Source organism: Macrobrachium rosenbergii, chromosome 40, assembly GCF_040412425.1.
Source record: "Macrobrachium rosenbergii isolate ZJJX-2024 chromosome 40, ASM4041242v1, whole genome shotgun sequence".
NCBI classification, from domain to species: Eukaryota; Metazoa; Arthropoda; class Malacostraca; order Decapoda; family Palaemonidae; genus Macrobrachium; species Macrobrachium rosenbergii.
Genome location: NC_089780.1, coordinates 15,397,666 through 15,416,701, shown reverse-complemented (window position 1 = coordinate 15,416,701; position 19,036 = coordinate 15,397,666). Strand labels below are relative to the sequence as shown.

The window sequence follows — 19,036 nt, the reverse complement described above, 5'->3', positions numbered from 1 at the left end:
GAGTGGGTTGAGGTTGCAAGTCTCGGCACAAAAAATATATTAAAAATCTGGGTAACAAGAGGATACAGTCTCACTTGATCACCGCTGAAGATGCTAGTGAATGCATTCCTTAAAAAACACCAATTAGGTAAGAAACCTCTCCCGCTTCATTTATCTGCTAAAAATGCCCTAAATTCCCTCCCAGAAGAGATAAGGGAAGCCAGATAACTCATATCTCACGAACCACGGTTATCTCCTGATAACTGCTACAAAACAATGTTGCCGCTTTTTCATTAGCTACAAAATATAACACAGAAATACAACAAAACTAGATGAATAGGTACCACAAAGCTTTTATGAAAGTCAAGGATAGGATTCTATGACCGAAAAAGTAGACAACATGGCGAGCGCCATCCACCAAGGACTTCGGAAGAGGACAAACATCACCGCCATCTGTTGGAGATTCTGTAAATGTGTCAGCACAGGCAACGAGGCGCCTCTGCTAGAGAACCAGGACATCCCGATTCTTCTCACAGTGACTCTGTAAAGGCCCGAATCAGGCAGCATTTCTATTCTACCGGGATATTTCTTTAAATGTACTATCTACAATATGGATTTCCCAATAGAACCGTGATTATTTTTCTTCTACGTTTTGACAAGAGTCAGAAGACGTAACGAATTTGAACTGCACTTTATACAGGAGGTAAGTCTGCAAATTATGTTTTTTGAAAATTAAAACCTTGGTAAGAGCAAGACTTTTGAAAGTACTGTGCTTTGAGTTGACAACAAAAGGTTATTGTAAACATGATTTTTGGGAAAGATAATTATACGAAAAGTAGAAAGATAAAACCAGAATACTTGCCAAAATCTCTTCTTGTCGATACAATAATCTTCTCTAGATGACTGTCTGGAAAAACTAACAAAAACCAGTAAAAATAAATATGATTTCCTTTTAGAATTACAACCACCGAGGCAATTTATGGAAAATATTGTAATGTTTCGCATTTGTTCCGTTTTCCTTTCTATTTTTCTTTCAATATAAAGACTGACTGACTGCTCAAGTTATGTGGCGTTATACCCACTAGGGTCACCGAGGGCGAGTATAAAGATTGAAGGGACAAATACTGACTGACAGTCTTACAGTAGATAATGGCGTCGTAAACAGGCCAATCAACCGCACGGCCTAACCTACTCCTAACTGATGTAATGTTTTAAAAGTTAACACTGATAATACTGAAATCGATTTTGATAAAGTAAGAACACAGATAATTACAGCGTATTAAACAACCCTAGAAATGTAGATACTGGAAGCAAATGAAGGAAAAAGTACAATTTGTTGATAAGTATTGTTTTGGTTGTCAAACAGAGTTAGAAGACTGAAAGAGCAAGGCACAGAGATATTACAAAGACGCAGAGGGAAGAGGAGGTTAGCTGATGCATCACTGTTCTGAGATGGGTTATAGTTACCCGAAGAGTACGGAGGCTGACGCGTTAGTGAAAAGTGTTCATAATTTGGAACTTTGGGGGAGTAGGAGAGAAAAATGGGTTGGTGAAGGTTTTGGGCGGAAGGGCCTTAAAAGTTAAAATACAAGGAACGACAGAGTGCATACAAGATAAGAGGTGAACGAAGGGGGCATGGAGGAGAAGCAAGTTAGAATCTGCAGTTAGGGTTTGGTATAAAACTAAGTCTGGCGAAAGAGTAGGTTTTGCCTCAAGGGACAGCTGATGGTCATTATAAACAGGTATAAATGAAGCAGCAGATATAATAGGGAAAACAGTTTTATATATATGTATATATATATATGTGTGTGTGTGTGTGTGTGTGTGTATGTGTGTGTTCAACAACAAAATACTTAAGACAAATAACTAACTTCGAGGTGAGGCTTACGTCAGCCAGCTCAACAAGTTTGAAAGACCCAGTTTCCAACACCCCAACCTCAGGATTAGGAGGATCGTTCCGACAATCTGTTCACAAAAGGAATAAAATTTCTAGAAAACTGTGTGTTACTCAACATCACAAAAGAAAGCCAATCATCTGCACATCTAGCAATTTGCGGTGGGATAACCTGATCAGATCTGAATGCAAAGGATGATCAAAATTATGGAAAGTTTTATACAGAATGTCAAAAGAGAGAACTGAACAGAGGCGACAAAGATTAATATCGGGATAATAAATTTAATGGAACTCAAGTTTCTGTCCAACAGTTTCAGATGAAAGTCACCTGCTGACGACCAAACAGGGGACCGACATTACAAAATAAACAGAAGAATAAAAGACTTGAAAAATTTCCTCAGGTTAGAGAGGTCTCTAAAAATCTTGAAAGACTTTCTCTGATGCCGATTTTTACGCTACTGAAGAAGAGATAAACCAGATACGTTTTTCAAAAGCTAATACTTATTCAAGAATGACTTCTAGAATTTTAAATGAGTTCTCTGTAGTTAAAGAAACACTGTCACTGGAAGGGGTTGGGGAATCCAATGTCCTATACCTATTAACAACCATACTTTGAGATTTGTAGGGTTTAAGATCTTACCTCATAGTTTGTACCGTGTGCTAATTTAAAGTTTTTGTTAAGAAATTCACCAACCACATGTCTATACTCTAGAGAAGGGATCAATAAAAAGAAATTACTATCATCTGCGTAAGAAATAAGCTTGTTTTCACTCACAAACCACATATTGTGAGTACCTCATATAAAAAGTGAGGGCCAAGAACACTTTCCAGAGGAACACCAAATCATACGAACTTCATGACCACATCAAGTAACGCCTTTGCGACACTGGAAATTGAAAGACGAACAATAAGAAGTTTTGCCAACAGATATTCAAAAACTTTCGATAACAATGGAGTTATAAACAATAAGCGGGCCTTACCACAACTACATTGCCTATTCTCCAGCATGTGCGAAATGAACTCGTTCTTGCTAGCTTACGAATAATATCAGACGACTTATCAGCTAAGCAATCAGCAGTTTTCACACATAAAAACTAAGAAAGCCCTCTGGATCTACACCTCCAAAAGCATCAAGGTCGATTAAAAGATTCTTAATTTCACGAGACAGAAAAGCTAAACTAGTCGGTTTACGAAAACGAGAGAGCAGCATACCGCGTTCCTCCTTTCCCAGCTCACGTCAAACGTACCAACCAGTGAGTGACAGAGCCATCTGGTTTAAGCAGAGGAACTATTGGGTCTACAGCAAAATGTGCACATCTGAGAGTAGCCCACTGTTTATGTTATGTTCCTGGGTCGTACCAGGCTGGGTTTTCGAGGTATCTAAAAGATGTTCATTTTCAGCTGAAACACGAACTCTCTCGGTCACAGGTCTTAGTTGCCTAATGAGACCTATTTCTGTTGCACAGATTATAAGCCTCCTGTTTCCTAAAGCGCGCCTACTATCGTTATTCAATTAGGCTTTGTCTTGAATACAACAGTTGAACAACCGAGAAGGAATTCGTCCATTTATTACGTTGGCAAAACTTTCCATTCCAGTATGCTTAGAGTACACTCACCCAAAAAAACAAAACACGATAAAATAATGGTTAGAGATGTTGAACATGAAAAGAGTGGGCTGGAAGCACAAGGTGAAACGTCCATAAAAACACACAGGGCAAAGAAATGGTAGAGAGAATTTATATATGTATAAGTAGAGAGAAAAATCATGAAAAAAGGAAAACAAGTCAGGCCTTGCTCTACAGACAGTCTACCCGAAGATATGATACAGCTATATATGAGAAGGAGGAGGAGGAGGAGGAGGAGGAGGAGGAGGAGGAGGAGGGGAATGAATCATGGAAATTTAAAAAAATGAGGAATCAATTTAATAACTGATGCACTAATCAAAAGGTCACATGAAAAAATTATTACAGAAGTTCAAAGAAGATTTCAAAGACTGACCCATAACATTGAGAACGATGAACTAGGTTTATTTACAAACATCTTTTTTGGCAGCCGGGATATATAGGACCAAAAGCTAATACTCTAAAAGAGGCAAGACAATAAGGACGTCTGATTATTCCAACAGGCCAAGACAAGCTATAGTATATCCTGGGATTCGTGACCTTCTCGACAGAGTTCCTATCCATCTCCCGCCATTAGCCGTCCCATCGCTTATTACCTTTTTTTTTTTATCATATCTTATCATACGAGTTCTACGATAGAAAAACCCTTGTTCGGTCTCTCCAAAGAGGACAGATGATATCGGAAACAAAATTTCAGGGATGATAAAAGAAGTATAGAAACGCTTATCTTGGTTGCGTATTGTTTTCAAGAGCGTGTCGCTGTACAAAGCGAGATAAAAGTTTCGTACAATGAGCTAATGAAAACGCTGGCGGGTAGATGGCGCTGGTAGCCTCCCTTGAGCTCAGTGATGTATTAAGAAAAGTTATCGGGTCTCCTTGTGCTTTCTTAACTTCGGACGGGATTTTAAGTTATATTTTCTTGCTATTTCGCTTCGGAAACGCCATTAACAGAGTAATAATCTCAAGATCCAGGAAATTCAGTTAAGGTAAAACCTCACTACTGGTCTTCATTTCTCCTTTCCATAATAACTTATAAACTTTTCCCTACAGGTTAGCGAGATTAACCAAATGCGCAATAGACCCTAAAATATAAACGTGCAAGTTACTTTTCCTTTTGAGTACGAATACAGAGCTGCACGTAAAAAGATTCTATTTGGAGAGAGAGAGAGAGAGAGAGAGAGAGAGAGAGAGAGAGAGAGAGAGAGAGAGAGAGAGAGAGAGAGAGAGAGAGAGAGAGATGCACCTGATTAGCGATAGTTTTATTCTTCTATACATAGGTCTAAGTGAATTTGAACTATAGCAAGAAAAATTACTTTTTCATTTATTTCCTTCTTAGGATTCACAGGAATCGAGAAGCTGAGGGATTATTTAGCCCATTGTGTGTGTGTGTTGTATGTATGTATGTATGTATGTATGTATGTATATATATATATATATATATATATATATATATATTCATATATAATATATATTATATATATATATATATATATATATATATATATATATATATATATATATATATATATATATATATATATTATAATTCTGAATCACCAGTTTCATGAGATCGATACGCTGTGGCATACCATTTTTCTCCCATTCCCAAATAATCGATTGAGCTTCTGTTGACCTAACAATGAATTATATGACAGTAGTTAGTAGACTGTAGTGGGTTGCAGCAAAGGTGAAGAGCATCAGGTTTTCTTCATTTTTTAGCAAAATCATCCCAATAGATTTGCTGACAATCGACACATTAATATACATATATACACTATATGTATATATATGTTATATATAAATATATAACTATTTATGTATACTGTATACATATTATATATGTGTGCGTTAAACTTGTGCGACATTCAATCTTTGACAGAACATCTAAGGTTTTCTTCCATTTTTTTAACAATGTTAATTCAAATAGAAAAAATATTTGCTCAACTGGCAAATGTTCAATCTTGCTAACATTAACAGCTTTCGACCTAAAGAAACTCCAGTCAATTCTCCTGCTTGGAAAGGTCATTCCACCAGAGAACCAATACATCATACAAACGAAGAGTAATATCACACTTAATGGAGACATTAAATCCTTCGATAAACTACAAACGACATTCAATCCTTTAATAAAGTACAAACGACATTAAATCCTTTACTAAACTACAAACGACATTAAATCCTTTAATAAACTACAAACGACATTAAATCCTTTAATAAACTACAATCGACATTAAATCCTTTACTAAACTACAAACGAAAACCGTTATAATTTACATTTCAGACTAAGGTAGGGGGATAAATGTTCTAGAAATGGCATAGATTCAAATCGACCTACAGAACAGCTTTTGGAGACAACATTAAACCATTGCATATTTCACCACTCCAGTGTTTTAATGATGCAGGAATTTCCCCGCTCACTGGGGATTAACTGGGAAGACAGTCAGCCAAATAACTGGAAACTTCAGCAGCTAAGCTTTCCAGCAACCGTAGAGCAATTCAGTCATGTTAATGAAAACCTCATTATTCCTGTAATAAAAATGATATTCGTTAGTTTAACGAGAAGGATTTTCCATCATAATTCTGGACTTGTGATAATTACTAAGAGACGGCTGAAGACTCTAGCAGATCATTACTTCAGAAAAATAAGAAGAAGAGAGAGAGAGAGAGAGAGAGAGAGAGAGAGAGAGAGCCGAAATTTACATATTGTTATATGAATTAAAAGCCAAAATACATAGCATAAGGTGAAGAAGCAAGCCTAATCTATGCCTCTTCCAAGAAATAATTTTATTCCTAAGGTATAGTGAATCTGATATTAAGAGGGTATTTGAAGCATATATATATATATATATATATATATATATATATATATATATATATATATATATATATATATATATATATATAAAATTAAGACGGGGGAAGCAACTGCAACGGAAATGCCTATCTAATGGCCCCCAAAAAGCTTCCGCTGAGCAGAGGAGGGATTTTCTATTACGTAATATCACTCTCTGAAAAGGAAGACATATAGTTTACGAAGAGAGCAAAAAGATGATTTAAACAAGACGCGACGTCAATGGTACCGTTAAGAAAACCCTGATTTAATTCGGATCTGAAACTGAATTTAACTCTAATCTCAAGATACCATTCGGTTTTGATGTGAGAAACTAAAGTCTTCTCATTTTAATTCAGTTATCGTGTAAAGTTCACACTCAAGATCTGAGATTATTTTCTTTTACAAACTCTCAGCTGGTAAGAAAAATTTTTTTTAAAAAAATACGAATCGTGCGGTCTTCAGTTACTCTTTGAACTTAGACTTTATAAATACAGTAAGTCCAAAAATGTGGAAATATCATTAAGACCAAGAATACAAGAGGTTGGGTGGTTAGTGGTTTCAAGTTGGAAAGATGAATCAAGCAATGAAAAGGTGGGAGAGATGGAAAACATAAGCGTTTTTCATTTTCAGCCTGGAAACCAGCTCTTGGTTAAGAGCGAATTCTGGCGGGTGGGAAATGGGAAGAATACACAGGCAATCCACCTTTCGAAGTATTGTTCCAAATACTCTTGTCGAGAAGACATACAGGTTTCCTTTCAATGGAGAAGTATCAAACCTCACTTTGAGATAAAACTTGACTTGGACTGATAAGCAGAATATTTTAGATTTAACTCAACATTTACACGTTCAGGGAGGAAAGTCACACGCAGAGCTAAAGATACTGAATAGAAAAAGTGTATTCTAAATAACCAATACCGTTTTCTTTAAAGGCTTTGAAATAAACGTTAATTGTAATGAAACGTGGGTAGGTAAAAAGCAAAGATTTAGCTAGACCACAAATTTAGGGATAACACTGTATCAATGAGACAGTGAGACTTCAATATCAGCTCTGACAGACAGACGAAGATACAACTGGTTGCCTTGTGGTTCTCGTGAATAATTACTAGACACGAGAGAAAATGGCGGCATGGCTCTTAATCTGAAGGAAATCCTGTACTGATACATCATATCCGTCCTGTGAGAAGATGTCTCCGCTTTAATTCCTATGTGGCAATGCCTATATCGGGACAGGGGCTTCGGAAAACAACAAACACAACTGAACACCAGAATAACAATGAGCTGACGATGATAACATTATCAAAGTTATGCTTAATGGGTCCCAGAAAGTCTTCAAAACCTTCATCAGTATTATCTTGGTATTATTTCCTGCTAAACAGAGTTTATTCTCCCTTGAAGGGAGCTGAACAACTTGAGAAAAGCGTGTGTTACTACCATGCAAACCTGAGCACCGACATACGTGTGATGCTCACAGCACACCGAGAGATAGAAAGGGAAGTCTCCGATAATGCCGCTGATAAGACCGTGCCAGTGCGTTGATAACGTTCTTCTCAGGCGCGCCACAAAACACATGCGAGTGGCACATGCGTACACACGTACGAACGCTCTCACCACCTCACCTACCGCTCCATAATCCAGAGAGAGAGAGAGAGAGAGAGAGAGAGATCCCGTTCCGCGCGCTCTCTCGCAGTAGTGTCAGTGTTCCCCTGGCGGTCATCCCGGGTACTGTACGGGGAGTCAGGCTGTGGGATTGGCAGAACTTAATTTCGCGTCGCGTGAATCGGCACTCGACGATCCTCGAGGTGGAGTTGGGGTACATAAACATTGTGGATCAAAGACTTTCTTTTTCATATATATATGGATTTGTGCATGACTCGTTTTTATTTTTTCAAGGTGGGGGAATCGTTCTTGGCAACATTATTCCGATAGTGCGTTTATGATGAAAACATTCAGTGTAAAATTCGCCTCTGTGATATGTTAGAAAATTAAGAATAAAAAAAGCAAAAATAGTTATGAATAACTATAATTTTTTTTTTTTTACTTTTATTTGTGACAGCAAGCAACTGTAGCTTATGAACAATTATTATTATTTTCTACTTTTATTATTTCTTTTGACTGCTATTTCTGACAAAAAGTAACAAGAACACTTCCCTCTGCCTGTCAGTCCAACAGTCGTGGATAATTACACATGCAAAAATAGTTATTATGTATGCAAACATACGGACGGCGACCAAACACGTGTTGAAACAAACACTTGCTATTTTGTTTTAATGAATAAATAAATATGCAATTAGTGACGAGATGACGAACACATGTGGAAACTGGTGTTAGAATTTCTAATGAGAAATTTTTAAAAATTGCCAAATTAATTTATATAAGGTTCGTGCAAGTGTTTCATGGTAAGCAGACGTTTAGACAGGAGGACGGAGTGACAGGTGAGCATTTTGACAGAAGGTGGAATAAATGCGAACGCCAACAGTGCTTAAAAAAAGTAGAACAAATAAAAAAATGGCAAGGAAAAACGGTGTCAAGAAAGTTTTATGGCATACGGAAAAAGCTCAAAAGCTCAAGAAAAAAAAATAATGGAATGAAGACTTTTTTTGCGACTAAAAGCTTGCGTGTGAGTTTTTTTATTTTCTTGAATCATTTTGATGTGTTTTTTCGTTCACGGAAAGTTTACCATGATTTAAAAACACTTATTTTTGCTGACTTACTTTCGTTCTTTTATTTGCAAAGCAGTTGAGTTAACGGTTAGTGGATATTTCATAAACATGAACATGGATTTCTATAATACATACTTCCTTCTCATACGGTACACAGGAGTTCGTGTGTCTACGTCTACACATGTGCAGAGAGAGAGAGAGAGAGAGAGAGAGAGAGAGAGAGAGAGAGAGAGATAAATTCCTACAAAGATACCGTATTCATTAACTAGTTCCTCATCTGCTCTCTCTCTCTCTCACTATATATATATTATATATATACATATATATATATATATATATATATACTGTATATATATATATATATATATATATATATATATATATATATATATATATATATATATATATATATATATATATATATATATATATATATATATAGACAATAGACGAATGAACTCACATGCACACTATGAGAAGGAAGTATTTACAGAAACTGTTTTATAAACATGCCAACAGAGATAGCATATTATAAATTCTAAGAAATCACTAGTATGTAATAGGCTCTTTATTGTTCCGTATTTCCTGAAGTCCGAATCTTACATCTTTCCACTCCAGTCTGCTTTTTGAAGCATCCTTCAAGAAGGAAGATAGATAGATAGATAGACAGATAGATAGATGGATAGATAGACAAAATCTCACGAGTATTGCCATCCCGAACAAAAAAAATATATATGGTAGGTTATTAATGGTCATTAAGAAGCCCGTGGGGAAATCTATTAATAACTTTTTCTCTAAAAGAGTAGGTCAGTGGGATGGCATAACAAAGATCTAACTCCCGTGAGAAATGTGATAAGATTGGCAAGCCTCTTGAAACGTCCTAATACGAAGATTGAATGTCAAAGATTATTTCGAAGTCTATTGCGCATGAGAGAAATTTTTTTTAACTAGTTTTCCTTTAAAAGAAAACTCTTTTTTTTGTCCTGACGTTGAATAAATATACATACATACATATAGAACGTATATAATAAAATATATACTGTATATATATATATATATATATATATATATATATATATATATATATATATATATATAAGACAAATTTAGGTTCATCCTTCAAAATCTTTATATGCCGCAAACACTGCGCCACTTACCTCTCTCTCTCAATTGCGAGCCCTCTTGCATCACATCAGACCTGCTACCATACCTAGCCAGCAATCTCACGGCTTCTCCCTCCCTCTTCCTCCCAAGAATCCTAAATATAACCAATTATACCGATATATTCTGTTCCATTCTCCGCCACGTGACCGTACCACCTCAAGAAAATCGGAATCACCTTTTCACTTGAAATATTCTTCCATATTTTCGTCGTATATATATATATATATATATATATATATATATATATATATATATATATATATATACATATATATATATATGTGTGTGTGTGTGTGTGTGTGTGTGTGCGCGCGAGTATGTAAAACGGTACTTTCATTGCACCTCCCTCGAAAGGGACACCATAGTCTTCTTCTATTTACAAGTTTGAGTATAATTATTAAAAACAATTACATCAAAATACTTTCTAAAGGGACAATAATAAACAATTATAATATATATTGAGATGATCCCATCTGCAACTGTCTTGCAATCATTTAATCTTAACAGCTCACACTGAGGACTAGTTTAAAAACGCCTGATAAACAAAATGTCAATTTTCTGAGAGGAAAAAAATCCTCCGATAACATTTCACCAGCACAGCGAGGCTCGGCTCTTAAGCGGAGAAGGGAAACGTTGCGAGTTCCAGTTAACAATGAGCGCAGATATAATGACAAAAGTGAAAGCAGCTAAAATAGAAGAGATGAACGATAAAATCATCCTTTGCGACCACAAGCTAATTTTGGGCAGAACAAAAAGCTATCACCTCTCACTAAAACACTATGCCATTAAATTAACAAAATCTCTGATTTTTCCTCTCTAAAGGCAGTCATGTAACGCCCCTCAAGCCACAGCCTCTCGCATCTGCGTCGATATCGGCGTTACAAAGATAGGGGTCAGTTTAGAATGTTCTCCTTGCCTATGTTTGCTGATACAACAGAAACAAGGGTCTTCTGTTGTTCAGTGTCTTTCTCCCTTTTCTTGTACTTTTTTTATTATTTTTTTTTTTTGGCACTGCGTCCAGGCTAAATTCGAATTTCGGATGCTCGGCTGCCCTCCCCTTCGGCATCTGCATAAAAATTCGTTTATTCTATTGTTAACAAATTTACGTTTAGTTTCAATTTCTGCCAAGTTTGACAAACAGATCCTGCTGAAGAGGAAGTACCCCATTATTATGAAAATGTTAAAAAAATTGAGGTAAATATCTTTTAAATTACTTTTCTTTAAATATCTTTTAAATTACTTTTCTTTATTTCATTATACATCATTATCACTCCTACCGCACTCAATGATGTAAAGATACCAACGAACGATTTTTCAATCTCAAAATCAAGCGAGCGCCGTTATATTCTTACAAGCGACCTGAACATGATTTATAAGATATACTGGAAGGCGCTAAGTAGAGCACTAAGCTCTAGGAGACTACAGTTTTTAAGTACTTTGGCGAACAGACAGATTTCAAAATGGCAAACAACAAAAAAACACTAGAGAACTTTATTCCAGCAAATGTAGGGCCAAATAACAGTGTAAATGCTGCAACTTTTTCGGTGACTTTGAACACTGACCTTTGCAGGAAAACTTTGGTGAGAATAACTAATGGAGTAATACTTGACTTATTTACCAATATGGAAAGGATACAATAAAGTTGTACACGGTTGGAGAACTTTAAACAGTTAACAATTTGTAGCCTTGGCTAAATAATTTAAGCAGTAACCATTCTACTCTGTCAACATAAAAAGGATACTATTATTATGCATCTGGCCAAGAAGCGTTTAAAACATGGAAAATCCGTGATCCTGACCTTTCACTACCTTTCAGTGGATTTTGCTTAAAAGTTGGACATCTTGTCGAAAAGGTCACTTATTTATGTTTCCAAAAAGTTTCAGGAGAATCTGCTGAACAGTTTTCAAGTACTTCTGATACCAGATCTTTGACCTTGACCTTGAACATTTGGTCTCTATCTCTGCCAAAAATGAATCATCGCAAGATCTCTACATGGATCTTTTCACAAAGTCTCATCATTATTTTTTGACATAGTCATACAAACGTACAAACGACAGTTCTTTTATAAAACATGGGAAAATGTATGATTACAGAAAGACACTGACTGCCAAGAGACACTTTACTAGAGTAATAATATTCTGCAGTCTTCAAAGACATGACGCAGAACTGAACAGAGACAGATAAGTCTAAAAACATGTATTGCTCACACCATGCAGTACAAAAGTCTGCATTGGTATTTTTTTATAGTATGTCTTTAAAAAAAAATTAGCCTCAGTGGAAAAAAAACACACACACACAAGCACAAAGGGGAGGAACTGATAACAGCATATCACCAATGATAAAGGGGAAAGATAAAAAGTTGATAACATGAATCAATCAACGTAGGGGAGGTTGTAACAGTTTTTTCGTGTGACGGTGACTTTGGCGATATGCGACGAAATTTATAACACCGCTTTGGGTTTCATTCGTGTACTGAAAAACTGGCTTTACTTACACTGAAAATGTTTGTATGTGTGTATATATGCTTGTGTGCATACATACTTGTGTATAATGGTTGTGTGTATTTCTGGCAGGTTTTAGAAGATAAGAATTGATGCTTGTTCAAGCGAGTACATATGGACAAGTACCATGAAGACAATACAGTAGAAGAGTAGTTAAGTCTTCAAAAATATGCTTGTTGCTGTGAAAGTGAAATTAAAAGGCACTTGTAATTGGAGCAGAATGGTTAAATATGTGGCTGTAAATATTATCAGAAAATTAAGTCTCACTAAAAAGACAGCACAATACAGGTGGAAAATGAACTAAGGTTCAAGATCCAACTGTAGAAAGAGTTGATAAGATACATATGCATGACTCAAGGATAAGGTTACTGATTAAGAAGAGAGTGATTGGGTGTATAGGCACGTAACAAAGACATAAAAACAATACAGGTGGGATGGGGAACGACATGTTTAGTGAAGGAAAAGACAGTCAGGAACGAAAGGACTGTTGAGCCATTCTGACTTTATGGAAAGGAAGTGTAGATGTTGGATGTGAAGGAAAGAAAAAAAGTGGAAACTCTTGAGATGAATTAATTACATGGTATACGTGTAATAAATGAGAGAGAGAGAGAGAGAGAGAGAGAGAGAGAGAGAGAGAGAGAGAGAGAGAGAGAGAGAGAGAGAGAGAGAGAGAGTAATACCTAGATGGCTGGCAGAGGTGTTGGACTACAAGGGCCTTAATATTCAGGAAGCATGAGATCGCATGCATGAAAAGAGGTGAGAGACTGTTTATAGGGGGACTGACGTACAACTTATGAGTCCTCTGTGCAAGAATGCAAAGCAATTGAGTCTGTGGGAGTTCCTGTCCCGAGGGTGCATCTTTGATTCACCAGATGAAGAATGAAACTGGCAATTACTAGAGTCTTGATTTTATCTTTGCAGTCTCCCCGAAATTAATGTAGCAGATTGTACACACACACACTCACACACACATATATATATGTACACATTATATATATTATACATATATATATGTATATATATAATCATATATACAAATATATATGTTAAACTTGATCAATTGCACAACTGTTCTGTGTATTAATGCAATTAATAACAAGACCTCATTTAAACAGGTTTTTTACCACTACCTTGAATGCTTGTAACCTTTATTGAACAAATATATAATATATATATATATATATATATTTATATATATATATATATATATATATATAATTATATATATATATATATATATATATATATATATATATATATATATATATATATATATAAATATACATACATACATACATACATATACAAACACATATAGTCTATTTGTGTGCACATATCTATTAAGCCCTATAGGTACAATATCAAAATACTCAGCCAGCTACTTAAATATGCATAAATGTGTTCCATAAATTATAAAAAATTAACCAATTTCTCCAATTTGCAAACTCCATTCATAAAAACGGATACTCCTTAGTTGAATCCATTTACATAATGATGATTCATCTATGAATCATTGAAATGCGCAATCAGTTCGAGATATAAATATGGCATACAGATAAGAAGAGCCAGAGTGTCACTCGGAGGAAATGAATGGCGTGTTATATAACAAAAGAAAGTACAGATGATGTTTGAAACCTCTTTTATGTTCATGCAGTGAGATTGGGGATTTGTAAACCTCTTTTATGTTCATGCAGTGAGATTGGGGGTTTGTAAACTTCATTTATGTTCATGCAGTGAAACTGGGGATTTGTAAACCTCTTTTATGCTCATGCAGTGAAACGGGATTTGTAAACCTCTTTTATGTTCATGCAGTGAGATTGGGGGTTTGTAAACTTCATTTATGTTCATGCAGTGAAACTGGGGATTTGTAAACCTCTTTTATGCTCATGCAGTGAAACTGGGGATTTGTAAACCTCTTTTATGTTCATGCAGTGAGATTGGGGGTTTGTAAACTTCATTTATGTTCATGCAGTGAAACTGGATATTTGTAAACCTCTTTTATGGTCATGCAGTGAAACTGGGGATTTGTAAACCTCTTTTATGTTCATGCAGTGAAACTGGTTTGAAACTTCTTTTATGTTCATGCAGTGAAATTTGTTTGTAAACTCATTTATGTTCATGCAGTGAAACTGGGGATTTGTAAACCTCTTTATGGTTCATGCAGTGAAACTGGGGATTTGTAAACCTCTTTTATGTTTATGCAGTGAAACTGGGGATTTGTAAACCTCATTTGTGGTCATGCAGTGAAACTGGGGATTTGTAAACCTCATTTAAGTTCATGCAGTGAAATTGGGGATTTGTAAACTTCATTTATGTTCATGCAGTGAAAATGGAGATTTGCAAACCTCTTTTATGCTCATGCAATGAAACTGGGGATTTGTAAACCTCTTTTATGCTCATGCAGTGAAACTGGGGATTTGTAAACCTCTTTTATGTCCATGCAGTGAAACTGGGGATTTGTAAACCTCTTTCATGTTCATGCAGTAAAACTGAGGATTTGTAAACCTCTTTTATGTTCATGCAGTGAAACTGGGGATTTGTAAACCTCTTTTAAGTTCATGCAGTGAAACTGGGGATTTGTAAACCTCTTTTATGTTCATGCAGTGAAAATGGGGATTTGCAAACCTCTTTTATGTTCATGCAGTGAAACTGGGGATTTGTAAACCTCTTTTATGTCCATGCAACCCTCTTTTATGTTCATGCAGTGAAACTGGGGATTTGTTTTTATGTCCATGCAGTAAAACTGGGGATTTGTAAACCTCTTTTATGTTCATGCAGTAAAACTGGGGATTTGTAAACCTCTTTTATGCTCATGCAGTGAAACTGGGGATTTGTAAACCTCTTTTATGTTCATGCAGTGAAATTAAGGATTTGTAAACCTCTTTTATGTTCATGCAGTGAAATTGGGGATTTGTAAACCTCTTTTACGTTCGTGCAGTAAAACTGGGGATTTGTAAACCTCTTTTATGCTCATGCAGTGAAACTGGGGATTTGTAAACCTCTTTTTATGTTCATGCAGTGAAATTAAGGATTTGTAAACCTCTTTTATGTTCATGTTTTGTAAACCTCTTGCGTTCGTGCAGTGAAACTGGGGATTTGTAAACTTCTATTACGTTTTCATGCAGTGAAACTGGGGATTTGTAAACTTCTTTTACGTTCATGCAGTGAAACTGGGGATTTGTAAACCTCTTTTATGTTCATGCAGTGAAACTGGGGATTTGTAAACCTCTTTTACGTTCGTGCAGTGAAACTGGGGATTTGTAAACTTCTACTACGTTTTCATGCAGTGAAACTGGGGATTTGTAAACTTCTTTTACGTTCATGCAGTGAAACTGGGGATTTATAAACCTCTTTTGTGTCCATGCAGTGAAATTGGGGATTTGTAAACCTCTTTTGCGTTCGTGCAGTGAAATGGGATTTGTAAACTTCTTTTACATTAATGCAGTTAAATTGGGGATTTGTAAACCTCTTTTATATCCATGCAGTGAAATTGGGGATTTGTAAGCGTTTTGCTCTTATGGAGAGACTAAAGGCGACATTCACTGAGGTCACGGCTGCCTTCCTAATGGGAAAATGATTTATGGAAGGGGGGTGGGGTATATACCAACACGCAATACTTAAGGGTTTCTAAATTCTGTCAACATTTGACAGACAGGTGTCTTTTTATCTTAATATTTTTTTGTCTCGTTCTCAGATATTAAACTACAAAGATTTTCTTTTGTAATTTGGACGTCTTGTAAAATATGCGGTTAATGTAGAATTGTAGACAGTTATAAAGTTCATTTATGGGTTTAAAGAGGAGAAATCTGCCTACACGCAATACCTAAGTGTTTCTAAATTCGGTCAACTTTCGACAGATAGGTGTCTTTTATTTATTATTATTTTTGTCTTGTTCTCAGATATTAAACTAAAACTGTGGACAGTTACTAAGTTAATTAACGGATATTATAAAAGTAGAAGTGAAAAATAATACCATATGCAGTGGTTACGTCTCGACTACAAGGAACTTATCATTAAATTTCTCGTTACACAACAGAGACAGTTCGTTTGGATATAACTGACTGATTTTTATACAGAAAAAGACTGGTGTGTAATAAAATGATCTTAACAGTGGATATTTATAAATAGCAAAATCAGAGACTTAAGGAAAATAAACATTTTCATGTTCCGCTATATCGAAGAAAATAAATTATTGCTTCTGGATTTGTTCGGATAATCTCTACATATTATGAAAGGAGCAACAATGACCTATAAAGGAAACACCTGGATACTCACCATGGTAAGTAAAGTTATGTATTATTATTATTATTATTATTATTATTATTATTATTATTATTATTATTATTATTATTATTATTATTATTATTATTAACGCTGTTGTTGGTGATGGTGAGAAAACGAAATGAGAGGTTTAGTGAGAGGATAAAAATGTGACTGAATGAAGGGAAAATGTAGGAACGATAAGAAAATCATCTCGAGTACACAAGAGGATGCATAAGTCAGTCAAGACCAGGACACAAGAAAATAAATGGTAAATTTGAACCATTAATTTGGGAGAAAAGAACACTTAAGTGACGGGAAGTAAACAAATGAAAGAAGTTCCCGAGCAAGTGCATTTTACAATGGACAGAGGGTGTGAATATGGATGCAATTCTGTCAATATAATAAAATCCTTTGAGTTAATAAGTAAAAATACCAGTTATGTATCTGAGCAAGTCTGTATTCGTCAAAATACAAAAATGATTAAAAATGGTTCTCTTCAGCCAACTAAATATACGGTAAATACTTGTATTTCTTGAAAGGATAACGAATGGAAATTTTGTGTGGAAATTTTGTGTGAAATCTAGAAAATATCGAACAATCCTTCGGATTAGCAAATGGAAGGAATGTAATGGCTGTACTTTGAGTTGCTAAATCTAAAGGATACATACTTATACTGAACGAGGCGTCTTGCAGTGACTTCTGACGACAAAGGGAAGGAAATTCAAAGACTTAATGGAAAGGTGTCAAGATCTGATTTAATTACAATAAAGTGAAAGCATAAACTGACCACCTCACTAGGGTGTGTAAGGCGCATCAGGAAGAGAGACGTGTTCCAAACGGAATGGATTAGAAGAATAACGGTGCCTTTGTATACAGACAGATGTGGAAGAGGTAATAATTATAAGAACCAGAGGGGGCATGGCAGAAAGTTTTTATACCTGGTAAGTCTTCAATGAGGCAATAAGACAGATAACAGGAGAATTGATAGGGAAGAGCAGTGCTGGTTTAGAAAATGAAGAGGATGCGTGAAATAAGTACATGTCACGATAAAATTTGCAAGAAGTTTTTTAATGATAAAGAAAAACCAAGAGCATAAGAAAGGCAACAGAATTTGAAGATGTACAGTATAAAGTAATTTACTGAGAGCAATTAGAGTTTTGCAGTTAGAGTTTATACAACCGAAGGGAAAGAAGTGTTATTATGATTTAAAGATGGGAGCATGACTCGTCTAGCGTTAAGCGGGACCTCAGGAAATGTAGGGGAACGTTTTGTGAGGCATGATACCTTGGGACCGGATGGTAGGAGTTTCCATTTATTGTGGTTTCTTAAACAGACGCCACGGTTCGAGTCCTGGACGCCACATAAGTATTTAACAGTTATGATTTCTTGATTTACGTCATTCGATAGTAAACTATATTTGTGACTTAATATTTGTCATTATATACATACATACATACACAAAAAAAATATATATATATATATATATATATATATATATATATATATATATATATATATATATATATATATATATATATATATATATATATGCGTGTATGTTTACATACATGCTTTTATCATTACAGTAATTATGTAATAAATTACAATATGATTTCCATGTTTATAGCGTAGGGTTTTGGATAGATTCCTCTTACTTATCATAATCTTGTTAAATATTAATACGTAATAATAATTACGTCGCTGGACTTTCAACCTAGTTACCGTTAATAAGACTCGGGTATAGGCTATCAGCGGATTTTATATATTTAGACTCAAGATAGAATAGATATATATTCATACAAAAACAAATACAGGCACAAAGTGGGAGGATTGATTTATAGAGAATTTATGAAGCCAGTTTCTGCAACATGCACGCTTCAAGTGTTTAATCAAGAGTGAACTTCAATAAAAAAAAAAAAAGACCTCTTCGGCTTAATAACCCTACATGTGAATTATATTATAAATATAGCCTATACTGTATATGCAGACTGGCAGACATACAAACTCACTATCTGTATATATACTTATATATATATATATATATATATATATATATATATATATATATATATATATATATATATATATATATATATAAAAACTAGGCCGATAAACATCAG

The 19,036-nt window shown here is 35.2% G+C and overlaps 1 protein-coding gene across 8 annotated transcripts in view; it reads left to right on the top strand.

Moving 5' to 3' along the window:
• The first annotated feature begins 351 nt into the window (after positions 1-351).
• LOC136826154 (uncharacterized) overlaps positions 352-19,036 on the top strand; it is a 61,220-nt gene continuing 42,535 nt past the window's right edge. For 4 of the 8 annotated variants that reach the window (XM_067083189.1, XM_067083188.1, XM_067083186.1 and 1 more), the window contains exons 1-2: positions 7,972-8,127; positions 16,553-16,932. The gene's annotated coding sequence lies outside the window, so the exon portion shown is untranslated. Of the gene's footprint in view, positions 683-7,921; positions 8,139-16,552; positions 16,933-19,036 lie in introns of those variants that run through there. The other 4 variants (XM_067083187.1, XM_067083178.1, XM_067083177.1 and 1 more) reach the window with 3 other exon arrangements.